Genomic DNA, 19,102 nt, shown 5'->3' with positions numbered 1-19,102 from the left:
AAGATGATCCAGTGGGTAGGAAAAAGCATTTTCCCTCTATTGCCATTTTAAAATTAATCTTTTTCTTATTTTGCTGTCCTATTTAGGTATCAAAGTAAAATTAAAATTAACAAACAATCCACAATGCCAACTATTCTGTAAGGTAGGGAGAGGCAATGTTTGGGTTGCTGGAGAAACGCCTTTAATGGGTTGCGAGGGGTTAGGTCCACAATTTTCAGGGCAAAGGTACAAAGTAGGTGGGTTGCATCACACATTTCAGTACGGTTGGGAATTCCATATTTAAATGCACTCTCCCATTTGGGGGAGAGGGATCTTTAGTTTTTCAGCCATACTTACATTATAGTTGTTTCCTGCATCAAGATGGTTGGGAAGTCAACATTCAGAGGGACAACTGGAGTGATCTCTGGGGACTGCAAACAACAGAAATTTAAAAGCTTGTCACAGTTCATCTCTGACCCATTTAAGACTAGACAAAATCAAAGCAGGATGATTTTTTCCTTCCATCCATCAGCTTTAAATTTCTTTCCACTACTAAAGAAACACATGGACCTCTTGATTCAGGAGTGTCCACAGGGTATGTTCAAAACAGTCAAGATGGCGGCCATCATGGTACAACTGAAGTTCTGCCCATTTTTTATGTGCATTGCACATTTTTTACCATGCCCTGTGGACATCCTTATCTTGATTACAAAAATTGCAAGCCTCCAGAGTCAGAATACTGCTTTTCCTGTTGGCCATCTGATTACCATGCTCACCCAGCTTGAAGGAAGACTGATCATTGATTTCCTGCTCCCATTAATGGGAGGAAAACAAGTAACTGGATCCCTGCCAGCCAGCTGACCAATTTCTGATCATCAGATTTCTGGTTTCCTGCTTTTAAAATGTAGCAGGAAGCTAGTGAGGGGAGTGGGGAGGATGAGGTGAGAGTGTGAGAGCTGTCTGAGAGAATGCAGCGTGTGCAAGTGTGTGTGAGAGAAACAGAGAGAGAGAGAAAGACATGGGAGCATAAGTGTCTGCTGTGAATTAGTGCATGTGACCCTCCCCTCCAACTCAGCAACTTCATGGCACTTAAAAATTAAAAAAATGTTACCGATCCCTGTCCTCTGCATGGAGACAGTGATATTCAGTGTGCTTTAGATGCTCGGCAATACAGTGGATTTTGAAACCTGGCTGGGTTTGCTCAGGGCAGGTCCTTTGGGGAAACAGCTTTGCTGAATTCTGTGTGGCTTGGATTTCCTTTCCTCTCCTTTGTGTGTCATGAAACACAAGGTCTGAACAGCAGAAGAAAGCTCATATCCATGCCCAGTGAGATGTCTGGCAATGCTGAATTTTGGGGGGGTGGGGGGGGTGTCTAGGTATCTAGTGCTAACAAAGTGAGGCACAATGGGCCATGCTCTGGAGAGATATCCCCATTGCTATGAATTCCTTGATTCTCCCATTGTATGGACGGCATTGGGCATCATCATCAGCATAGCCGCTGCTGGAGTCCCTAGAGATGCTGAAAGCTGTTTACTGTTTGCACACCATATTTGTATTATCCCCTTGTCTATTCCCCTTCCACTCCATGGGTTGAGCACATAGTGGACCCAGTTGTTTACCAATACCAGCACAATGTCACTATAAGATTGCCCTGTAAACGTCAATATTGGAAATAAGAATATTCAGGATTGTAAACTACATGTTTCTACACTATTGTGGGTGGATTTGATGTTCTGTGTTGAATTATACGTATACTTCTTGTCAAAATGCCATAAAGGAAACAGTGCCTTTTCCTCCTCCCCTGCAAACAAGCAGTATTTAGGTTGAATGTTGTAATTTTGTCACCTGAAAATTCTCATGGACCATTTCAAAATACACCATATATTTGACAAGTCTACATTCGTTACATGGATATGTTTTCTCAACAGATTTGCTTTTTTGTATTTCACTTTGTGACAAATCTGTATTCTTGCAGTACACTCAGGTTTGCCTTAAACTACCTTGTAAATCTCTTGTGTGAGAAGAGCTTTTTATGTAGATTTAAAACCACAAATTCAATAATGCAATGTGGAGAATTTTCTTCTGTTTTTCCCTTGTCTGAGTTTCAGATCTTCATTTTCAATAAGATTGCTAAGATACAAAGCAATTGTTGAAAGACTTCTTTTAAAAATAATCAGAAAAACATTAACTCTTCTTTTGAATGGCATGCATCTTACAAACTGACTGAAAGCACAGAAATCTTCCTGTGTAGAGTCTGCAATTAAAGTATTTCAGCAATACCAAGACAGGATGAAAACTTTGCACTGGATACAATCTCACATACTTTATAAGATAGATAACCATAGAAAAGGAAATGACACCTTGCTAAATCCCCCCCCCCCCCAAAAAAGGACTTTAGATCTAGTTCATGCCAGTGCACAATGGGAGGCTGTTAACAAATGGAAGCTAAATGACTATTGGCATGAGAAAGAATATTATTTTATTCATTTGACCTCCCTGATTTCCATAGAACTGTCAAATCAGCACTGAGCCAAATGGCAAAAAAGAAAACCCACAGCAGTGCCATACGGACTGGATTGCTACATCATTTACAAAGGCAGGTGTTCACCTGGACAGTAATAATCTAACCTAGGAGAGACAGTAACTGGGCTGATCTGGTGAGTTTCTTTCTGTTGCAGTATACTTTCCTAGGATCTTCTTGTTTCCTTGATCACTGAGATCATGGTTGTTCAAGGATGCTTTTAGAAAATGCCATTTCAGCAGGTCAAGCCATGACTCAGGCTATAATGATTGCTGTGTACTGGTTCTTTGGCAGCAATCATAAGGAAAAACACCTTCTGAGCTTGTGAAGCTCCATCTGCTACAGCCTGTAAGGAAAGTCTTTCTGCAGGTGGGGAATGCCCTCTGAATTCTAACTTAAGGGTAGATATGTGTATTTCTCCACTTACTTATTATACAATTTATCCTGGGGCAGGAAGGGAGCATATGTGCATCATTCTTCTAGCTCACATGCTGGAAAAATATAATTGGTAAGTAAGAAACCCTAAGCTATCTAATTAAATTGTCTCCTTTTGTTTCTTATTACACCTTTGCTGGAATGAGAGCAAACCCATCTACAGATGCTTTGTCAGACTTGATCTCCTTGGTCTGAGATCCAGTAGGAGATAGTACCCAACTGCCATCAGCCCTAGTGCTACCAGATCACGCAATGAGAGTAGTAAACTTTCTTGGCAACAGGCTCCCCACAGAGTTGTGAAGAAGTTGCTCAGGCCACTGACTGCAGCTGCAAACTCCACAGCCTTGTGCTTCCTCCACTCCCTTCTGCAGTGCAGTTTGTCATTCAGTCAGCAGGAAAGCTTCTTGGGGTGTGTGTGTGTGTGTGTGTATGTGTGTGTGTTGGAAGTAGGGAGTGCCGTGACTCAGCAATGCTGTGTAGTCCCAGGGAAAATTGGCAACCAAATTGCTTCTAATTAAAACTGCACTCAGCAAATTCATTGGCCTGGATCAAACCTGCTGCTTCGTGTCTCATCACATTCTGTCAATGAATGCAGTGGGGGAATGCCTCAAACACAATGCCACATTAATGTGAATGAGAAAACCCATTGCTCGGGCAATGTATACTTTATGAGAATAATTCCAGAATTATTCAGGGAAAGATATGAGTGAGAATGGGGAATCTTCCATTATGAATCTGGAGAGGGTCATTTTTAGTCCAAAATCTTAGCTCACATAGTTTAGTCAGTCACATTATCTGGAAAAAAGTAGGCGAATAGACATTTTTTCTCATCGCAACTCATCTGTTTCCTCTCTCTCTCCCTTTCCCTTCCCATGTAGTTTTGATTTAGACTTCCTGGATGTTATTGATTCAAACTAAACTGTAAGATAATTCAGCTATGGAGAAAAAGCTTTAGTATACATTTTAAAGTAAATGCTAAACCACTACATAGCATATAGACATGAGTTTCCTGAAGACCAGCCATTCTATTTCCCAACCTGTCTGAATCATTTTAAAATGCACCTGAAACTAAGCTGCAGTCCTTTGACTACTCTCTGATCTTGAGCACCAGACAAACATGTCTTTGAGAGTGGACAGAAACATACCTCTGGGAGTGGAAAAAAGAAAAATGGCTGAGAGAGGAGTAGAAGAGAAAAACAAGACAAATAGTTGTCAGTTTCAAGAGCTTCCAGCAGCTTTGCTGGATACGTTCCCTGAACTCACCTCCAGTAGCTTTATACGTGCCTTTTTTTCTTTCCTCTCTCCTGCAAATCTCTGCTCTCCAGTTTGTTTTATAACTGTCCCAAGTATCTCAAAAAACAAAACATCTGACAACAGGCACCTCTTGAATCCCTCAGTAAATAGGGTGGGTTCAAGCACGTATTGCCTTCTCCTCTCCCCATGAGCCATCATGAACTGTTTATGGAAACAACCAAGGTACAAGAGATTCTTACAACGTCAAGTCTCCAATTATGATGCCATTCAATGACCAGCAAACTTATATCATGCCAAACCTGGAACTGTATTTTCATCCCTTTGAAAATGGCCTCCAAACGGAATGTGTACTATGAACATGAACCTCTACTACAGAGGTATGCAACTGTTTTTTTGACTGAAAGCCACATTTGGCCTTTGAACAATTTACCAGGGGCTGCATTCCAAAAGGGAAGGGAGGAGATCAGGGTTAAAGCAGAGGTAGATGGAAACAAATTATGAATTTAATTTAATTTAAAGTTTAATTACAATTAAATTGCATTAATTATAAACATTTTGCTCAGTCCCCACATCTTTAATAAGGTTCCTTTACTGGTCTAGAAACTTGCAATTCAGCAGCAACTTTAGAATGGTTTCTGGGGAGAAGACAGTCCATAGGTCACTATAGTCACAGGATCACCATTGTTCTATAAAACAGTTATCCCCAAATGCAATGCAGCGATGGTGGTGTTGGTATTGTGGTATTGTGATAGCATATAATATACCACTAAAGAGAAGCCATCATATGAAAACAGCTGAAATGAGACTCCACTTGGTAGCTATGCCTTGAAAAGAGACATATATTTATTTCTTCATTCTGCAAGGAACCAAAGGGCTAACATTGAACATTCCAACCACTGTACTTTTATGCCAGCATGGCAGATGTTGAATTAAACGTCTAGCAGCCCCAGCCAGCACATTAATGGTAAGGAAGCTGGGACTGTAGTTGAATAATGTCTGGAGAGTCACAGATTCTCCAGCTCTCTACTAAAAATAAAATACTGGAGTTTCAACTGGCATTTAGTCATGTCTTCTTTCACTACAGAAATTTTACTCTTCCCCTGATAAGTGAACATCCAGTCTCTGCTTTAAAATGTCTAATAAAAGAGAACCTGTTACTTTCTGAGTGCTGGCTTCTCTTTTATTGTGAAGCAAGAAGTTCTCCCTAATATTTATTCCAAATCCTCTTTCCTTCTAATTTGAATTTTGATCTGTTAATTATTTAGCTAATTAATTAATAATTGGCCTTTGGGGCTGCAGAAAGCAATGGAGCCATTGAGCACATTCACATAACACACTAAAGAATGTTCAGTAACCATAACATAAGTCTCCTTTTTGTCCCCATTCCAGCCACCTTGGCAATGGCTGATTTGGGGCATTTTCCATTTCTTTTTAAACAAAACAAACAAAGGGGCATGTAGTGCCTGAGCTGAGATTGGAGCAGGCTGAGAGAGGGCTGAATGTCCCTCACTTTGTGTCTCCAATTCAGTCTCCGTGTGTCCATGGAGGAGGGGTGGCAACAAAGCAAAAGCAGCACAGGAATGTTTACACAGCAGTGGCTTTGCTTTGCATCATGCCCTGACCCTATTTTGTTTTCCTGGAAAACTAGTAACTACTTAGCCAAAGGGCAGCCACCAGTCCAGATTCAGATTTATTTGTTTATTTAACAAATTTATATGGCCGCCCATCTCACTGAACATGACTTTGGGTGGTGTAGAACCAACAGTTAAAACAGTTATGATCTGCCAGGCTATAGTTAAGGAAGGCAAATTCTCAGAAGGTCACAGCATCTGGGTCATCTTGTGTGAGCTCAGAAGCTAAGCAAGGCTGGGGCTAATTAATACTTGGGTGGGACATAACCAGAGAATACCAAGGCTTGTAAATTAGATGTGGAGATAAATAAATAAAGCTTGGAAGAAGGCAATAGCAAACTACTTGCCATTGTCAAGGAAACTTCATGGCTCTTCCATTGAGACACCAGGAGTTGATCTTGACTTGCAGAAGCTTTACGTTTAATCTGGCACTCCTCCTTAACTACAGTTGCCATAGTCTATAAAAGAAATAATTGAAAAGTATTCTTGGTATCACAGGAATATGACAAGGATCTCAAAGGAAGAAATTGGAGTCTTATCCTGAAAATAAGGATAAGACTCCAACTAAACTATCCTGTTTAGTTTCAGTACCTTGTTATTTTCTTATGGATTAGGCTGACATGGTTAATGTTTCATTAAGCTTTACCCTACATGGGTTAGCTAATGTATGTTTGTATGGATCAAGGGTGAAGTATAATGAATTCACAGCCACAATGCTCAACATTGCTAAAGTGACAGAAGAAGAATTCTAGTTTCCACTCTTCATCCATGAATGCAAAAGGTAGCAATAGAACGAGTTCCTCATACAATCCTTCTCTTTTCTTGCAAGTACATTCAAAGATCATTAAAGAGAGAAATGATGAGTGGAGGGGAAGAGCACATTTGCCACATGAGATCCTACTGTTCTGTAACCAGAAAAACTGAGAATGAAAAATGATATATTCTAGCTTTCCAGTTAAATTAGAAGTGGTTATTTGTGAAGGATCTGTGAATTTTTTGGAGCATTGCGATAAGGCCCAATAAAAAATTCAAAGCAAAGAGATTTAATGAAAAGAGAGGAGAAAGAATGGCAGGACATCCACTTGCTGATTGCTTTGAAAATGCCTTTAAATGATGTTTTCACTTACAATGGAATGGAAATGTTTGCTTGACTGTATGTTTTAATGTTCAGAAAGAATAATCACTGTCAGCATAAGCAGAGATGTTTTAGGGTATCCTTCAAGCTTTTAGGTGGCTTTAGTGCATTTTGCAAAAGTCATTGCAGTGAACTAAACACAACTGCAGAACAGTATAAATCTCTGTGTTCAGTTTTACCAAGAGAATGATGATAAACTATACTTGGAAATGTAATCAAGTCCTCTGACAGCAAAATCTCATCTTATTGGCTAGTATCAAGGGGAAGGTAACTTTGAAAAATCTTACTCTCTCACCAATATGCAAGATACACAGTGATTAGGCCAGTTTTCCCTAATCTGATGCCCTTCAGATATGTTCAACTGCAACTCCCGTCATCTCTTGGCTAGCATGATGATGGTTAGGGAGAATGACAGGAGCTAAAGCCAAACACTTTCACAGGGTGCTAAATTTTAAAAGGTGTCATGAGTTCAGAGTCTGACTGAATCTGAATCTGAATCTCACAATGTTGCTCCAGCCGAGCCTGTGAAATGTCAGCCTCAGGAGTCATTAAACCATGATGCATCTGAGGCTAATCAGCCCCAGGCATTTCCTGATCAGCTGGAGCAGTCAGATGACAAGGCATGACACCCAAGCCCCAGATCTAGATGCTGCAGAGGGGAGCAGAGCTGCGTCAGTCAAGGAGACTCCTTGCAAGGCAAAGGGTGAGGCCTGAATAATTGCAGCCAGCTACCAGCAGAGAAATGTATGTAGCTTGCTTTGCCTTCACTCTCTGTTGGAAAACAACCATTTGAAAACCTAACTTGTGTCTTGTGTGTATCCTGTTCTTGAATTCCTGACTTTTGGACTGGCTGACTACCCAATTTGGCTTCATGACTTTTGGCACTGTAACTAGACTACTCTTTTGCTTCTTGGACTACAAACAGTATTTTACTGTGCTAAGTCTTTGTTTGCAACTTGTCTGCTGTTACCTGCTTCTGCTCCTTGGCAACTGGGCCTGCTACCTTGAAACAGAACAAAAGGATAGAATGGGAAAATGACTATTGGGGACTAATTATATTAACTGTTTGTAATTAAATCAACATAATTTAATTTAATTGTAATTAAAGCAAATCAAATTTAATTTTGATTTTGGTTCCATAGATTTCATTGTCTTGTACCTGCCTACTTGATTATGTTTGGGAACAGTTGACATAGCACATGGCTGTTCTATGATCATTGGTTGTCCAGAAAGCACATTATTACAGTAAAATAGTGCTTACTACAAATTATCTGAAACTAATTGATAATATTAAACAATGGAAAGTTCAATCAAAAAATGTATTACTGAAAGGCTGGAGATTTGCTACTGCATTTTGGAAAGTTAAGTCTTCCCTTATTTTATGGACTGGTACTTGAATTTTATTTTATTATAAAACAGTGTAATATTTTTAAAAGACTAATAAAATTAAATAAAGCTACTACTTCAGGAAAGGTTACCTCTGGTAAGACAAACAAACATGCAAACAAAAACTTATGAAAGACATCAATTCTTCCTCAAGGGCGACTGGCAAAATGTATTTCTCCTGTAATGCTTCAGTTGGTTAAAAGATAATATCCTGTAATTGCAATTGCCCTTTCATAAATTAAATGTAGTCGTTCAGACATGTCCTTGAATGGAATGCCTTCTTGAGACTGTGGGGAACACATGCATCTCTGAACCATGGAAGAAACTGGAGATATTCCTAAAAATAACCGAACAGCTGGCAATAGTTAAAATGATGGATGGGTTTGTAACCAGTATCCAGTTCTTCTCTGCTCTATCAATCAGAGTGTATTTTTGGGTGCATACTGTTCCCAGTATGCTCAAAACTATACTGTTTGTTCCAGATTGTTTGGATCTACTAATCTATCATAAGTAATGAACTATATAGCAAAAGCCAGCTTGCCATTAGCTGCCAGCGCCTCACATTTTAATGGGAAGAAAAAAGGTAAGAGCCATCAAATTTTGGACTAGAATGTTCTAGGAGTCAGTTTGAGCACAGGAGAAAAAGGATAGTGAAGACTGGAGTCATGATCACTGACTTCCTGCAGTAAGAGCATAGCTGCTGAAGACCTTGGCTTAGATATATGTGACATGGTGTTTTAATATACAAAGAAAAGAAGGGAAACAACAATGAGAAATGTTATGGGGAGGTTGCAGTTGATGAGAAAGGACTCTATTCTTTATATTTATGGAACGTAGTATAGGAGAAAGCTTTTGCTGGTGGGTGGATTATATATAAGGGGATGAAAGTAATCCAATCTAAACTGAGAGGAAAACTACTTCTGTCCTCCTGAACCAGCCAGCATATTATAACCTGCCATACATTTCTTGAAACAGCCCAAAGTCAAATCTGACTATTAAATCTTTAATCACATGTAACAAATAGATGCAATAGCAATTATTGAGTTGGGAATGATGGCCTCAAGTTGCAAAATGATTAGGGCCTCTCTAATTCCAGCCTGAGAGCCAGTTTGTTTAGTGGTTAAGGCACCAGGCTAGAAACCGGGAGACTGTGAATTCTAGTCCTGCCTTAGGCACAAAGCCAGCTGGGTGACTTTGGGCCAGTCATTCCCTCTCAGCCCTAAGAAGAAGCCAATGCCAAACTACTTCTGAAAACGTTCCTAAGAAGGGACGTCCAGATAGTTGCTAGGAATCAAAACTTACTTGAAGGCGCTAAAAACAAATTCAGTCCCTAAACAAAATGTTAGTTCTTCCTCTGGGTTGATTATAAAGACCTTAAAATGTACTGGGCCCAAAACAAAACTGTATGGACCATACTTTTCACTTATTTCCTGCTTTCCAAGAAACAACTGGAAACCACTCTTTGAATACAGTCCATCAACCAACTATAAATTCACATAGTACCAGTGGTTAGATGTGTTTTGAGAATGAAACACTAGGTTACTTGCGTATCGTGTTGCAAATATTTTTGCCTTCATTGGTATTTAAGTTTTTAATAACTTGGCAGATGAAAGCACTTCTCTGTTGGAATGTGTGGAGTTTACTATGGAAGATTTACTATGGAAGATTTTTCATAACACACAAAGCCAAGTTCCATCTCTTTAAATCTAAAAGCTTGTGATATTACATCATCTATTGCACTAAAATAATCAGAATGTCTTATTATTTTAAGTAGCCTTCTGGCTTTCTCATCATGGAGACTTTTGGATTAAGAAACAGCGTCATATTTCAGCCAGCTATTATCTCCCAGTATACTTCAAGTCATATTTATATCAGGTTATTGCAAAGAAATTACTAATGTCTTAATGTCTTGCCTGCAGATAAACAGTTCTTCTCCTAAATGTATTTCAGCATTCCTAACTGGTTAATTATCAATGTTAATCATTTTTTTTACTCCTTTATATTGCCTGCGAATTTCAAATGGAATGAACTCTGAGGTAGAATGAGCAAAAATTGCTGTCTGACTTTTAGGCCTCAACTAAGATAATATATAACAATGACCAACTTGTCTCTTTCAACACATTATTTTGGCAGTTATTTAAATATTTGCTATAAGCTTGTGTGACCCATCTTAGTTCTCAAAGTAGCTTTCTTTAATTGTTGGTGGCTAGGTGTGTATACCCAAAGTTTTATGAAAGTGTATTTAAAAATGTAAAGTGTGAATACTGGAGATTCTGAAAACATTTTCTCATATGCAGACACTCATTAGAGCAGAGTATCAACTTTAAATCCCACCTTGAGAACTTGCGCCTAGTTCTGGCCACCACCACTTTCAGAAGGATTCAGGCAAGCTGGAACAGATTCAGAGAAGGGCAATTAAGTCCTGTGAAGAAGCTGGACATGTTTAGTCTTGAGAAATAGTCTTCATGTAGAAAGTACTCTTCATATACAGTACCTGAAAAGATGTCACAGAGAAACTCAATACCTATTTTGTATCATTCCATAATGCATCACAGAAAGTAATGGATTTAAGTTACATGATGGCAGGTTCCAACTGAATATTAGGAAAAACTTGTTAAGAGCAGTTTGATAGTCAAATCAATGATCCAGTATAGACACCCCTTGACTGTATGTGTTCAAGAAGATGCTAGGCAGCCAACTGTTGGGAATGTTTAATTTGGTTTCCTTCACTAGGCAGGGGGTTAGACTTGGCTTTAGTACCCTGTCCAATTCTTCAATTCTGATACAATGGCAATGTATATCATGTGAGCAGGGCAGCAACTGTGCATTCCTGGACAATACTTGAAGTGCAGGGCCTGGAATGGATACTCTTTGCCTGTTGACTCACTCAGCAGTCTTTCCAAGTTGTGTTCTGTGTTGGTAAAAAATAGCTAGGCAAGACAATATAAGACACTGTGCATACTCACACATAAATACTGAGAATTTTTGCTTTTCTATCATGAAATGTTATGAACTGCAGTAGAGACTCTGTCAGATGTCTAGCATCATATCACATTTCTACATTGTTTAGCCAACAGTTAAACAATCTTGCAATGACAATACTCACATATAAACTGTGCCATAAACAGACTCCATAATGTCGCATATGTACGTGGCATACATTTAACACAGTATTCAACTGCTGATGTGACATAACCTTTGTGTGTATCTGCAGAGGTTATCATAAATTTGTGTCTAACAGAGTACATTGTAATTTATTCCAATTTGATCCCTCTTCATGAAATACTTCAGTAACTACACTTCACGGCATCAGAAGAGTTGCATCTATTAAGTTTGTTTCATCTGAATTAGATACCTAGGAGACCCTAGCCACAGCGCTGCTAATGCAGAGCCAAATATACAGCAAGCAATTTAAACCTGAAGGCCACATGTGAACATCCTCTACTCACCATGCAGTTTGCATAGCCTTGGGAAGCCCTGACTATTTTTCCTCACTGTCCAGCCAATCAGCCATTAGTTGGCTGGCAGAGATGAAAATTGCTCTTCCCAGGTTTTTGTTATAAGTTGCAAATTAAAATTAATTTTATTCAAAGCTCCCAGCAGTCCTTGAAAGCAAGACCACTACTTCCTCACTGTTAACAACAACTTGATCATGCCATGCAGCTAATGACTGATTTGGGTAGTAGAGAGAGGTGGGAAGAGGACTGAAGGATCAAAAGATAATAATGAGAATCAAAGACAATAATGTAATTGCCAATGTATGCATACATAATTGGCAGAAGGGAATGGGGTAAGGATTACTTTGTTGCCAGCGGTAGTTATTCCCACTGGGAAAGGGGCCAGGATTGCTGGTTTCTTCTTTCTAGGACTTCATTCCATGCATGTCCTCTAAACCATGATTAACATATGCAGTAACTTTCTTGTGAAATATGGGAGTTTCATTACCTCATTCATTTCACAAGCAATATCACTAGGGAAAAAACATGACAATCTCACGATGTTCTACAAAGCACTTACAGTATTGGTAGATACTGTATATAACTTAAGGGTGTGCATTTTCCTAGGTGTAAAATGTGGTTAATTGAAAATGTGGTTCATTCTCTAGCATACAAACCTCATCAATAGGTTTGAAATGCTGGGAACATGCTTAGCAGGATTTCAGATTCCATTAGGCTACTAAAATAAAACATTCTTCATTTCCCTTCTTTCTGGGGGAAAAAAAATAACTGAAAAGCTGCTTTGACTTCTTTGTTGCAGATTTCCTAGTTTTTAAAATTCATTTTTCATCTATGGGCCATATTGGGGATTTGTCATAGTTTGCAACCAGCCCTTCCAATTCATCTGGGTATTTCTATCCTAACTAAAGCAGAAAACACAACAGTGAGCATGGTCTTGAAGAGCTGTGTTTCCAGTGCCAAAGATGAATTTTGCACATTTTTCTTATTTCTTTTTTAATTAACTTTTTCTTCCCATTGCTTTCAATAGGAGGGAAATAAATTATGCCAGCTCTATCCTTTTCTTACCATTTTGGGGCCACATTAAGAGAACTCTGAATCAGAGAACCAGAACCAAAACTTTTCTTGATCCACCTTCTTTTCACCTCTATTCACTCCTATTCACCCATTTCAACAGAACTACTACTTCAGAGGAGACCTTTTCTCATCTACAAGAGAAGTATTATGCTCTGAACTAAGGAAAGTTGACTGATGAAGTCATTGAGTTATTATTAATACCACAACATGCGCATATCAAATTATTCTGGTGTTTTAAGGAACAAAATAAAGGACAATTGGACTTCTATTGCTACTTTTTGCATTGTGGTTAATGGCAGTTATCTCAAAGAAATTGTTCCTCTGCATACTGTGTTTGGAATTTGCTTAATAATTTCTCAGGGTCCCAGTAGATACCCTATTTCTTTCAGTAGAGCAAGAAATCCTATATAATGTCATGTGTGAAATCTCATACTTTCTCTGGCCATTAGAATTGTCAGCAATTCTAGCAATATTAAGGATTACCAATCATAACTCATCATTTTTGTAGATCTATTATACAAGAAGAAAAGTGTTATATTTCTTCTTCTCTTGACATTTAATATTTCAGTTTTCCTGAATACGAGGCAATATCTTTTCATATCCCAGAAATGCAGCCAATGTCATTTGTACATTTCTGCCCTCTATTTACAATACCAAGGCCACTTGTTACTCCAGGTCAATCTTTACTTATATGATTTTTTTTCAAAGTTTAAAACTAGTAATGAATTATTGCTGCCATTCAAACATACCACCTGTGGTCCTCTGACACTCGATGTGTAGCTTTTAGAGGCTTGGGGAATCTTACCATGCTTTTTCTTATCTGGCTAATCACTTGGGCCACGAGGGCAAATCACTAGGAAGGGAGAAGGTTAAAAAAGCTTTCCATCAAATGATTTTACCTGCCATGGGATTACTTCAGGAAAACACAGGGAAGCAGCTTTAGCCATATGCTTCTTCAGCTGTGGTATAAACATAAGAAGTTCCATGCTAGACTAGACCAAACATCCATCTAATGTTAGCATTTTATATCTCACAGTGGCCAGCCAGATGCATTTCAGAAGTCTGCAATTAATTCCAGAGTTTTACTGTGTGTTGTGTACAGAATTACTTTCTTTTTCCACTCCTGGTTCTCTCTATAATGAATTTCAGTGGGTGGTCCTGTATTATAACACTGTGTGAAAAACACTTCTGTATTCTCATTTTTCATACCATGTGTGGATATATGGATGCATGGATGGATGGATGGATAGATTAGATGGATGATAGACAGACGGACAGACATTCAATCTCTACCTTTCTTAGCTTCAGGCTAAAATCCTTACCAATATTGCTAGTTCCCCTATAGCAATGGGGAAATATTATTTTTACCTGCTGGGGAATAGCAATTTCATTTTTTTCCAAGAAATCCCTGCAGGGGAAAATCACTGTACAGGTGTCTTGGTGAGAAAGAATTTGGTACAAGGGGAAATGTGTACATGCTAACTCCATCTATCAGTTTGCCTGCCTGCAAAAGCCTCCTCGGGGACCAATATGGCATTCTACTTTAAAAAGATTACTCACTCATTCTCTAAACACAGTGACTAGAATGTATTATATAGTTTGCTAACAACAAAGCAGAGCATGTGAATATGCTATTTGACTAATCATAGAACAACTAAAGAATAATTTTTGTTTGGACTTTACCCCCATTTATCTGTTAAATTGCGGTCTCTCCATTAAATCAATGTTTTACTGCTAATGGCACCAATTACATCAATTAGGTAATTACCCAAATGATGTAGATTGACACAAATGGCATAAATGATGTATATTCAAATTTATTAATCCTCTGGATTTATCAGACACTTTATTCCCCCCAATGAGCTTATTGTGTTTGAGGGAAATACTCATTTTTTATAATTTATTATAATGTACCTGCATAATCATAATTCAGTACTGAATTTATTTTGGAAATACTATTTCTTATGCATCTTCCTTTCCCAATATACTCTATTATATCCATTTGGCTAGTATTCCATAAATATTTGTACATATTGTCAATATGTACACACTGTCAATCCCTTGCCACTTTTATCCTTGATGCAGTGAAAACATTCATTGTACCAATGTGATAATTTACCACTTTTTAGGAACTACATAGCAAACTTGTGATCTTATCCTCCGTTGATGTTTTCTTGGATTTCTGATCAAGTGCAAAAACTTGATAAGTTTCTCCCCACTGATTGACAGTCCAAGGGCCAATTATTGACCAATCAATAAAGGTTTCTAGATATTCAATCTCTGGTTCACTTATATCCCTGTTACTTGAGTCAATTTGGATTCTGCATAACATATTGCCCCTTCATGTATTCTGTGATCTTCTTGTATGTCATAAACTTTGAGTAAATTTAACCAGTGCTTCAGCCTTTGAGTCTTCTGGAACAAATTTTTTTCTGAAAACATGCCTTTTTTAGTGGAATTGTTTGCATTTAAACAATACCAGTTACTTTGGAAAGATTATCCTGTTGCAGTATGTGTACAGCCTCTAGATTTTTCATAGCATTATTGTCTTACATATTAATGCTCAAGGAAACACCCTTTTGGAAGATTAATAACAAATGTCCTTTTGGAATTCCCATTATTAACCATTCATACAGCACTAGCCAGGCAACTTGATGCAATTATTTTCTTGTAAACCCACTGTCACCCATCTGTTGGTCCAGATGTTGCTACATGTCTAGAAAAGACCCTGAATAGCATAATGTAATCAACAGTAACAATAAGCAGGACACACTGGCCATTTTTTTTTTTTTTTATCTGCGCTCAGTCGTTACCGACTCTGCAGTGACTGCTTGGACGAGTCCTTGCAGTTTTCAAGGCAATTGTTTCAGAAGTGGTTTGCCAGAGCCTCCTTCCTAGGGCAGAGCCCAGCTGGCAAGCGCAGGAGGCGAGGTTTCCGTTGCTTCACGCCCTTTTCGGGTGCGCGCGGTTTTTCGCGCTTACCGGCAACTGCTCCCGACTCCTTTTTGCAAGGCGCCACCAGCATTTTTCCTCCCACCGGAGTGAGAGTACCCATTTATCTACTCACGTAAGTTTTCGAACTGTTGGGTTTACAGGAACTGGGGAGGAAACAGGAGCTCACCCTGCTAACGCGAAGGCTGGACTCAAACTGCTGAAGCGTCGACCATTTCTGGCCAGCAACTTTCAGCGTCATTAAGCCGCTGCGCCACCGCGTCCCCATTACACTGGCCATAACTGTTTCCAAATTTATCATTTTGTTTCCCTACCAGCATTGTTTAGAGCACATAAAGCATATAATACATAATAAGATCTAAAAAAGAGCCCAATTCAAACAACATAGCATGAAATGTGCATCATATATTTCTTCCAAGAAATTCAGAGATGAAGAATCTAGTGACTTTCCCAAATCCAGTGAGTTTTGTAACAGAAGGATGAATATCCAAATGACCCTAATCTGAGCCAAATTTCTAGATGCATAGAACTGAATCTTTGTTATAATTTTCAGCTAAAATACAGCTTGTGTCTAAATTTTCAGCTTGCATATAATACTCAAATTAAATTAAATGTATTCAACATATGAAAAAGCTTGCCTCTGAGGCAAATAGAGAGTCGGAATCTTGTATAAGAGCCCTGCACTTCTATGTACCATCAATGCTGCACCAGTCCAGGGTCCTTTGTTGTTGTTCAGTCGTTAAGTCATGTCCGACTCTTCGTGACCCCATGAACCATATCGCGCCAGGCCTTCCTGTCCTTCACTGCCTCCCTGAGTTTGCTCAGTTTCATGCTCACCAGGGTCCTTTGTATGCTAATAATGCACAGATAAACAAGGTAACCCAGTCTTAAAATAGACTGGTCATGTGGAAATCTGCATGAAGCCATTTCCAATCATTCCTGTACTATGTTTAAAGCATGATTCTAGGCGTTTTGGATACTTCATGGTTCGACACCTCAAACTGTCCCACATAGATTTTCTTGCTACAGCCCTTACAGGAGCATGGCACAGTGCCAAAGTTATATCACGGTTGTACTTTGGGCTGGTTTGATTATACTTGCAGTACAGTGCCCAATTCTGGTTCTATTTTTATAAGGTCTTTCTTAAAAAGTCCACACTTGTGACCATTTATATACTTGCACCTCACTTCTATGGTACTCTCCTTGCAGCCTGTTCCTGCCCAAACCCTGAGCCATCACTGAGCATCTTTGATCTAGTGTGAATCTTCTAGCCACATCTTTCTGAGACAATTGTTGTGGTTTTTCTCATCACAATGTTTGATCTTGACCTTTCATTTGCTCTTCACAATTTCCTAGTGCAAAATATATTTTGTTGTTGTTGGGGAAGACTGAACCAAAGTAGGAATTTAGTAGCTCCCTCTTTTCTTTGTCATCTCTTAGCATTGTGCCATTTTTATTGAGCAGGTGATATAGTTATTCCTTTCCTTTTATTTAAACCCTTTTTGTTAGTTTTAGCATCATCCTTCAATACCTCACCTCTTTATGAGCTTTGGCTTTTCTGATACCTGTTCTACAGTTCCAGGCCACCTGGCTATCTTTTTCCCTTGTGACTATGTTCTTTCCAGTTTCCTTTTCCTGTACATATTTTTTTTTGTCTTCAGATCTTCACAAACTTTTTTGTATAGCCCCATTGGCTTCTTTCTTTCTTCCACATTTTTTCTCCAAGCTGGAATTATTTGTGTTGTGCTTTTAATATCTTCTTCTTAAGAAACTCCCGGTCATCTTGAGCACCTTTTCCCATTAGCATCTCTTACCATGGAATTTATTTATTTATTTACTCTATTTACATAGCTGCCCATCCCACTTTTATGTGGCTCTAGGCAGCTTACAATAAGGCAAATAAAAACACAAAATACATAATAGAAAACAAAAATAAAAACACATAGCAGCTGGGCATGATCTAACCTATCATCCATACAACCAGGAGATGGGCTCTAACCCATGAGCAGGGCCCCAGGCTCGAGCACAAAGTTTTCAAGGCCTTATGAAAGGCTAACGAGTATGGAGCCAATCTAATCTTGGGCAAATGATGTTCCAAAGGGCGAGTGCCATGGCTGAAAAGGCTCTCCTTCTGGGCCCTGCCAGCCGACACTCCCTAGTTGATGATACCCAGAGCATGCCCTACCTGCCAGATCAGATAGAACAGGTAGAAACAATTGGGGAGAGACGGTCAATCAAGTATCCCCTATTTTAGAATTTGCTAGGGTAATTAAAGTCACTCTTCACTACTACTTCATGCCTCTTTGAAAGATCTAACATTTTCTTTAGGGAAGCATCCTATTCATCTCTCTGATTGGATGAGTAATAGTAGAAACGAACAACAGTGTTGTTTTTCTTCTATTTATTATCTGTAGTAGCACTGAATCATTGATTGGTGTTTTTGAACTGCAGTGATATTGTTAATATACAGAATAACCCTTTTCCCTTTTCTATTGCTTCTCTTATCCTTCATTTACTATATTACAATCATATAAGTCATCCCACCAGGTCTCTATATTTATTAAATCTGTTTGCCTCCCTCTACTAAGAATTCAAGCTCATCTTCTTTATTTCCTACAATATATACATTGGTATATGAATTTTATAAACCATTATTAATTCTGATTTTTAATTGAATGATTTAGTTAAGTGTCATTATAACAACGTTCCTACTTGTTTCTACAGTGTAGATATGTTCATTACTTCAGGGTTTTCATCTCCAACTCTCCAGAGGATTCAGTTTACTATAAAGTTCTGATTAAGCTTGCTCTGGTTTGTCCAAATACAGTATATATAATCAATCCCTCTGAAATGCAACCCATCCCATGCCATCACTCCATCATTCAGGTCATTCAGTCTATGATCTCAGAAATCAGATCTCTCCCATCAATACTCTTTTATATCTATTCACTTGCAGCATGCTTCTTTTCCTTTCTGATCCTCTTCCTTGGACTAGAAATATTGGATGAGAGCACCCAGGTCTTATGCTTCCTTCTTAAGATCTTCAAAATCCATGGTAATATGGCTTTAGCTGTTCTTTGAAGTATAATTTGTCCTATGATTAGCAGGAAAGAGAACTGATAAACTGTGACACATCTCTCATCAATCCTCATGGTAAGCAGCAAACATCATGAGCCAATGGGTTCAGTCCATACACATTTGTTTTAATTGCTTATAGTACTGACTTATTAATTGCAATGTTTGGCTTTGTCTTTTTGGGGATTTTCCTTGCCTGTCA

At 38.6% G+C, this 19,102-nt stretch overlaps 1 long non-coding RNA gene across 1 annotated transcript in view; it reads right to left on the bottom strand.

Annotated features, from left to right (window-relative positions):
- Positions 1 to 331: 331 nt before the first annotated feature.
- LOC148214243 (uncharacterized) overlaps positions 332 to 19,102 on the bottom strand; it is a 55,804-nt gene continuing 37,033 nt past the window's right edge. Inside the window, exons 4-5 of the long non-coding RNA XR_015798596.1 lie at positions 10,676 to 10,731; positions 332 to 410 (exon numbers count right to left, since the gene is read on the bottom strand). This is a non-coding gene — a long non-coding RNA (uncharacterized LOC148214243). The remainder of the gene's footprint in view (positions 411 to 10,675; positions 10,732 to 19,102) is intronic.

Source organism: Python bivittatus, unplaced genomic scaffold, assembly GCF_059951505.1.
Source record: "Python bivittatus isolate LINGU-HERP-01145 unplaced genomic scaffold, Pbiv_v1 ctg000700_np1212, whole genome shotgun sequence".
Taxonomy (NCBI): Eukaryota; Metazoa; Chordata; class Lepidosauria; order Squamata; family Pythonidae; genus Python; species Python bivittatus.
Note: the sequence above shows the minus strand (reverse complement) of the source record. Positions and strands in the feature narration are given on the sequence as shown.